At 36.6% G+C, this 8,379-nt stretch overlaps 1 protein-coding gene across 2 annotated transcripts in view; it reads left to right on the top strand.

The window, feature by feature from the left end:
• CENPP (centromere protein P) overlaps window positions 1-8,379 on the top strand; it is a 137,847-nt gene that overhangs the window by 31,747 nt on the left and 97,721 nt on the right. The gene's annotated exons all lie outside the window — the stretch shown is intronic.

Genomic DNA, 8,379 nt, shown 5'->3' with positions numbered 1-8,379 from the left:
AAATAGAAGCAGTGGTATTCTAGATTTCTAATACATTTCTTCCTCCCCCATCCTTTTCCTTATTATGTGTTTTTGGCAGTCTGCATAAATGGGAGCCAGATGACCAACTTGTATGTTTACAAGGTAGCTTTTCTAAGTCTTTAAAAAGTATGTAGCAATAAAACCTATGGGGAATATATTCAGATTAATATTTTCATGACTTCATTTAAAAATATATATATAAGATAGCACTATCAGCTAGATAATGTTGGAGGTAAACAGTAGACCTATTTGGATAGATTTTCTTGGAAGTTCTGTCTTGTTTAAAACCAGATGTCGTTAGTAAATATGGAAATTGGAGAGTGGCAACAGCCATTTGCTGTCTAAACTTTTTTTCCGGTTTATAATCACTTGCAATTTTCTGAACTCATTAGGCTTTTATAAAGATTTAAAAAAAAAAAAGTTTTTTGTTTAGTTCATATGCAGTTTAAACAATGTTGTAGTTAGGACTTGCAGCTTGCTCTGGAGTAATGATTTTGTTGTAAGTATATCACTAAAAATATAAAGGGAACAATGTCAGTGATAATGGAAAGTGGACTCTGAATCATTCTGATGGCTGTTCAGGTGGAACAGTAAGAAAACCAAAAGTTTTGAAGTTTTGTGGCTAGGATAATAATGTGTTTTCCACTGCATTATGTAGGAACTTACAAATTAAAGGACTGCTACCTAGCAGAAAAGGTAGATTTGCTGGGGAAAAGGCAGAAAAGTTGCAGCATATCAATTCCGCCTTACCATCTCCCATGGTCTCATGCATGTTTCAAGAGTAATAATAGCACCTCTTCTTTGCAGCTGATCTCTTTCCAATCAGCTGTTTCTCCTCCCCACCCCACTGAATATCCAGCATCTGGCTCTGGAAAATCCATTTTTTTTCAGTGCTTGAATGTAATCACAGGATAAATATTCTAAGGTGAAAATACTGAGTATTGAAACTGACAACATGATATAACATTAGAAATGCATTTATTTTATAAGTACTGAAGCCCTAGAAGTTTTCACAGCGATGTATATGGAAAAGCCTATTTTTTTCCGCACATACTATTAAAAATAAGGGATGCTTACTAGATAACCAAAGCATTGAAAATGTGTTAATGCAAGAAAGCTCTTACTTGCTTGGATCTACAAGAGAAGAGGATGTATAATGTTTGAAGACCTTTGTAATAGCTTCTGCAGAAGATGTTTTCAAAAGTGTTAACCAGTATCACAAGATTTCACAGGTACACTTACCACAAAAATGTTGTGTAGTATGCATACTCACTGTTGTTATCCCAGCACTCATGAACATTCAAATACATCTGAAGATTGGTATGTCAGGTAATTAGTTCATCTTGATGTCGTCAAGGCTTACCTTAGGATATAGTTTTACTATTACTTTAAACTGGTAGTGGCAAATAAAGTAGTAGTCCTGTCCCGTAATTCATCTGCTTGTCATCCCATGTGCCAGGAAAAATAAGGTATCAACAACTAATTTCAGATAAAACCAAGTTGTTTTTTTGTTGCTGTTATCTGAATTTATGTAACAAATGCTCAGCAAAAGGAAGTGGATGGCACAAGTGGCTGCTAATAAGGAAGGATGGTACTGCTGCTTTCAGCATCAGGGCTGCTTTGTTTTTGCTCAAAATGACTTGAAATGCTCATAGAACTGAAATCATCTGAAACGAAAAATGTGGTCTGTGTGCATTAGCAATAGGGAAGCTACCAGGAAGTACTCACCCTGGCAAGCAGAGAATGCTTTTTAGACGTTTTTAGCACTTAGAAATTCTACATATAGGTATCTATTCGGATTCTAGTTATAAGGATCTATACACTTAGAAAGTAATTCCTTTTCTGAAAAGCTAAATGAGCTCTGTTACCGAATTGAGTTCCAGTTTTCCAAGAGGACCTTGAGAGATTATTTAAGGTATTGTTTCTGGTTTGTCAGGTGTGCCTTATTTACTTTTTTTAACCTGTGCTATCTCATTTTCACAAACTGATTTACCTACAAAATACCTTCACCTGAAATGTTATGCACATAAAATGACTGTTTTTCTAATTGTAAAATGGAAACCTGGATGAAATTCAAATGATAATAATGTCCCTACTGTTTTGTAAGGACATGAAATGTAGCTGGAAGTGTAAATGAAATATCACACTTTATTTATAGTGGAGGAGCTACAAGTCAGTCTAACAAGGAACACTCAATCTCTGGATTCTGCTTTTAGAAAAGCTTAATTTTCTGGGAGAAGGGTTGCATACAGAGTAAGTATAAAACTTGTTCCCTGGTGTTGCCCTGTATCAAAGAGAGAATGAAGATTAAAAGGCTTTTAGGACAGAAAAAGAGAGAAGTTGGATAAGTATGGATGGCAGGAGGAAAGCAAGGAGAAAGTTAAGGTAGCTTTTCCAAACTGCAGGAGACGTTGCTGATTGTATCTTCTCTGGCATCTTGGAAGGAATCTAGTATTTACGAGTGTTTAATCTCAAACGAAGGTAAAGTGAAAAACAAAAGCAGAAAATATCCCTGAGGATCAGAAGAAAGATTTTTGTTTTGCAGGCAGACAAGAGCAGGTTTTGCGTGTCATTTGAACTGGCTGATTTTCAGTTCAGTCTATTTATCTTGTACTTGGAGTGGCCTCATATCTTATGACCTGCTCAGAGCTTCAGGCTGACTACTTTTTCTGCTCTTGCTTTTCCCCAAGGCAGATCAAAAAAGAAACCGAAGTTTCCCTTAAAAGCTAATCATTCAAGGGCACATGGCAAAAGCTGTCATAAACAGTTCTTATCCAGTGTATGTTGCCAGAGAACATGACACCAAAGGGAGGGCAGTTCTCTTCATTTTGGGTGGCTTTCAGCAAAACCCAGTTCTCCTAGATGCTAGCATGTTAAGTACCTTATTTTGCCATGATGGTGTTTAGTAGTTCTTTAATCCTCAGTAGTTTAGTACAAAAATGTTGGAAGAAAGCTCTTCTGTACTTCTTCCTGTTTAAAATGGAACCGAGGGCTGGTTGCTGATGATTCTCTGTGAGACACTTGTCTTGCTTGTGGTAAACCTCTGCAAGGCGCTGGAGAACTGACCGAGCTGAAGAGCTGCGTTCCAGAGGGGGAAGTCTCTGCCTTCTGTATGGCTGCTGGTTGAAAATGGCTTTGCCAGGGTGCCTGCAGCAGGGAGCAGAACTGTCTGTGTAATGACTCTGGACTGTGTGATGGGAGGCGGAATACCAGGAAGAAGGAAAAATTAAAATGGAAAACAAAAAAAGGGCCTTATTGCTGAGGTACATAGGTTAATAGAGAGGGCTATGAGGCAGCAGTAGGGAGAGCACCATAGGGTTGCTGTCAAGATATTCCTATGAAGTAAACCAAAGCTGAGTTTACTTTTAAACACTCAGGTTTGTTCTATATTTAGGCAAAGATGATGTATTTTTACAGCTGCTTAAAGACCTTGGCTTTCATCATCTATCATAGTCTCTAAAGGACAATACTGGCAAGTTCTATAATTTACCATTTTTTATTGTTTTTAAGTGTTCTTGGAAGAACAAATTATGGATTATTGCTTAGATTCCTCGTGACTAATGAACACTAGAAATCACATTGTTTAAAAAAAAATCTGTCTTCTGTTGGATAGAAAGACACGGGAACAACCTAAGAAAGCTTCTAAAGGCTTCTCGGGGTTTACAGACCTAGATGCAATGCTAGATTTTCTTCTGTAAGTGATTTTTGTTAACTTCCCACATGGAGCAAAATCACTAATATTTCTTTGTATGTCTTTTGTATGAAATGTGATAAGCCATATGCTCTGGGTTGGAATAATTATGGCTCCAACAGAACAGCTATGTGCTTTGACTGCTGTGTTTGTGTGCTATGGAACTGCCCTGTGACTCCTGTGTCCCTCTCTGCTCTTTGTTGAGATCCTGATACATGAGTATAAAATTAGTTGTAAAGCAGTTTGTGCTCATGCTGGGGCTGCATTCATTCTGAGAACAAAGTGCTGGAGTATCCAAAAGGGAAGAAGCAGCCTCCTGGTTTCTTCTCGAGAAATGCTCAGAAATTGGATTGAATGTGTTACTATAGAAGAGATAGTGTAATATTTAGAAAGTATATTCCACTTCAGCATCCTGAGGGGATGGGGATGGTTTTAGAGATGGTATTAAATCTGCAATAAATAGCTATCATGTCTTAAAAAGAGAACTTGGAGTACTCTTAGAGACTCAGAATGACCAAAGAAGTATCAGAGATAAGAAGAATTTATGCATAAACACATCCAGTGCTTTTATGAAAAGTTGCAACGGTTTCTAAGGCTCAGTGAATTGGATTAGGTTAAGGTCACTGTCAGAGCAACCAGCTGCAACAGAGAGACAGCTGAAAAATGACCTAGTGATTGTACGAGCATCCTTCCATATGTTTCTTATTTATAATCAGAATTTTTTAAAGCTGAACACACTACCTTTATTTCTTGTATTTCCATTTCTGGAAGAGAAACAGACTCCTTGTATCAGTTACTATGTCTTACATTAATAAAGCACATCTTAAAAATCATGCATGATAGTAATCAGAAATCAAACTATTGTTAACAAATACAAATGATAACTAGAGTAATAGTACTGTCTGCTATTTACCCAGGCCCATGGGTGAATATATTGAAGTTATAATCTCTTGAACATTGCCTGTTTATCATCAGTTACATCCTGAATGAAAACCAATCTGCTTCAATTTATTGAAATTGCTTAGAATTCCTTCCAGAATTGATGTGGCTTACATATAACAATATCATTTGTTTGTAGCCATTGCTACATCTACAGGGAGGAAAGAGACGAGGCTCCAAGACTCACTGGGCTGACACCTATTTTTAGTTTTATGTTCCTGTCATGTTTTCCTTACCTTATTCATATTACCTACTATAGTCTTTGTATTTATGGTTAGTCTTCATATTTATCTATTTTTGCTTTCTCATGTACATTATAATAGGGGAAGGCTAGTTAGTTTATTTTTTCTTTGTGGATGCTGAATTTATGCAAAGAATTATGAAAATGGAAAATTATTGAAATCCTTAAATTCTCTTTTGGTGAATAATTTTTTAATTAAAAAAATGTATGTTTGCTTTTTTTTTTTTCAAATAGGAAATTCCTATGTTTATTGCTTGCAATGATCAAGTTCAGAAACTAAGAAGGAAATTGATTCATATTGAAAGAGTGGAATGTGAATATGTTCAAAGAAGTCAGAAAGCTTGAAACGTAAACCATCTGTTGGCTATAAAGGAGTTTTTGTCCTAATCCATGTAATTCATCAGAATACTAAAGTAAATATCTGAAAAATTAAGGTTTACAAGCATTAAAAAGCAACAGTCAGAAAAAGATAAAGTAAGTTCCTATTATTTTGAGACTAAAGGAAGAAATATAAATGGTTGGGTTAAACTATTGTTATTTCTCTTTTATTTTGATTTTTCACAATAATTCCATCTTGTGGTATAGATGTAGTGAAAAAGTCTGTCAGTTATGTTGTAGTTTTGAGACCTTTAATTCTATGGACTAAAGCTTAGTCATAACTGTTTTCCAGAAACCCATGAGTTTTTCCCTGTAGGGTTGTGTGGGTATCAAAATGTTCTGCAAGGCTCTACTACTGCCTTGCTTATTCTTATGCACTATAGGTACTGCTGATAATACTTAGCTTAAATTTCAGGAAGGTTCCATCCTTGTTTATACAGGTATGACGTGGAAGACACAGTTCTGAACAGTTTGTCCGTGTTTATCAGTTATTGTTTTTCTGGCGATGTTTCTGCTGTTATTTTAATTAGGATCAGGAGTGCATTTTTTGAAGTGAATCCTCTGATAAGCCCTACTTGCTGTAGGCTTGTCATATCCCAGAGGACTTTGAGTTATGTGAACTTGATTCTTTCTGGATGTAACAAACCAGAACATGTATATACTCAGGGATGCACCTGATGTGCTGCAGCTGTTAATGAATTTTAATCAGTGGCTACTCTGAAGTAAGCATCCTGTACCTCAAAAAAAAAAAAAAAAAGGTTGGGTTTCAGGGTTTCATCACAAGTACTGTGCTGTATGGTTCCACTCTGTGGTTGCTAATGCAGAGACAATGCTATAAGCAAGCTCAGGCTTCGTTTCTATATTTACTGACTCTGCTGTAAATAAACTAATCAGACTGTTTGACACTTGTTAGGTTCAACCGTCACTGATAAAATAAGTAACGTTTTAATGCATGTTTAGTTCTTAGTTTAAGGATTTATTCCCTACTGAAAAAAGACCATATAATATTCTGAAAATAAACACCAGAGCAAGCACCAAGCAAATACATTTTGACACCAAAATTTGTATGGTTCTCTAGTGGTATAATTTGGCTTATACAGAGCTCCACAGTCCTGTGGCTAGGCTGCTTTGTGTACCTGAATCAGAGTGGGTGACTGCTACAGAGCACTGCAACATGTAGCATTGCATACATGCTGTTCCCAAATTTAATGAACTTGGGTATGCCTCGCTATATAAACATAGCGCTTATGCTGAATTAAAATTCAAATATATTAAGGCAGTAAGTGTATAGCAGTAGTGAGGAGCAATGGAAGCATGCTAACCACAGTCAAAGACAGTGAGAATGTAGGATTGGGTATGGAGTTCCAAACAAGTTAGCGTACAGTGTCCTGTCTCCAAAAATAGCCGGAAGCAGGTGCCTTGGGAAGACAGGATAGGACAAGCATATATCATTCTTCTCTCCTCCCATCTACAAATATTCTTCCATTCACCAACTATTTTCTGCTCAGCACTTCTGCACCTACTGTGCTTTCTGCCCAACAACCTGCAGTAAATCTCTTCCAAGAAATACTTATCCAGTCTTCCCTTAAAACCACATGTGGAATGGCTGCTGTGTTCACTGTGTTCTTAGGCACGCAGTTTAACAAGCTGACTACACATTGCCTGCAAACTTCTTTTTCTCTGCTTGGCTTATACCTGACCCATGCCAGCTTTCTTTAATATCTCCTTGCTCCTGCACTGGAGCAGTTGATCCCTGGATCCATGGTGTCTGTGCAACTCATAATCTTGTAAACATCTCTTTTATCTCCCCTTAGCCATCTCTTTTCTTAGCTGGCGAGTCCCAGCTAACTTAATATTGTTTATATAGAAACCATTCCTTACCTTTGGTGCCCTTATAATCTCTGTCTAATCCTCTGCTGATTATGCCATATGTAAAGATTATGGGTAGCTCAAGGGGTCAGAAATCTGTAGCATGTTAAATGTCTGGGTCAGTGGCATAATGGCGTCTGGTGCTAGAGCCAGTGTTTTCATGGTACCATCTATTGTTACTTCCAAGTGTCGCTCCTGAGTGATGATACTCAGGTCATGATCTGTTAGCTCTTAGGTGAAGCTAATACTATCTTTTCACTTTTCACAAAACTATCACTTTACATTTAATGATGTTGAACTTCATTTGCTATTTTAGCATCCTGATAGTGGTCATTCTTCATTGTCTCTTAGCAATCTTTGGTGTTGTCTCTCAGATCACCCCAATTTGTTGGGCACCAGCCCTTTGCAAAACTCCTGCAAGTGGACTCCCTCCACAACAAGAACTGACTGTTGAACTTCAATGCTTTTAATCTTTCCTATGTTTTATTTGGTTTTGTCTGTGCCGTCACCTCTCAATCTGTGGCAGCTTGATTTCCTCAAAAACTCTTCAGAAATCGATGGTAGGCAATTTGAACCAGGATCTCTCTTGTACACACCCTTCACGATTCCTGCAATGAACTCCAGGAGATTTGCAAGGTAGAACATCCTTTTACAGATGCCATGTCCACTCATACCAATGTCAACTGTATTTATCTAGGTATCAGTTGATTCTGGACTTCATGATAACTTCTCATCTCTCTAATATAGACCTAGGGCTAGCAAGTCTTCAGTTCCCTGAACATCCTGAAATCTTTTCTAAAAATATAGCACTGTATTTGCCACACAGGATATAATATTAATTGAAAGAAATATGAATTATGATGCTTCTGCTTGTAATACAATTTTCATGTTCTATGTGAATGAATTTAATGTAGTAATTACTGAAAACTTTAGAGCTATATTATCAGTTTGATTTATGTTTAAACTTCAAGAAACATATGCAACTAGTTACCAAAAGTCTGTCTTTAAAGCTACTTTAAAAATAAAGCTAAGCAGAAAGTTTGTGATAAAAGATTTATGATACTATTATATTTGAATAGTGTTTGTTAAGGTTGAGCAAGACTTTCAAAAAAAGTGTTAATTTAGGTTTGCATTTTGTGCACTATTCATTTACACTTACAATCTGAAAGAGATGAAAAGTTATAACAATTCCCTAAGGATAACATACTATAAGTTTATATTAATAAAACTATAAAACTAT

This window comes from Anser cygnoides, chromosome 10, assembly GCF_040182565.1.
Source record: "Anser cygnoides isolate HZ-2024a breed goose chromosome 10, Taihu_goose_T2T_genome, whole genome shotgun sequence".
Classification (NCBI taxonomy): Eukaryota; Metazoa; Chordata; class Aves; order Anseriformes; family Anatidae; genus Anser; species Anser cygnoides.
The sequence above is the reverse complement of the archived record's forward strand: the minus strand, read 5'-3'. Positions and strand labels throughout refer to the sequence as shown.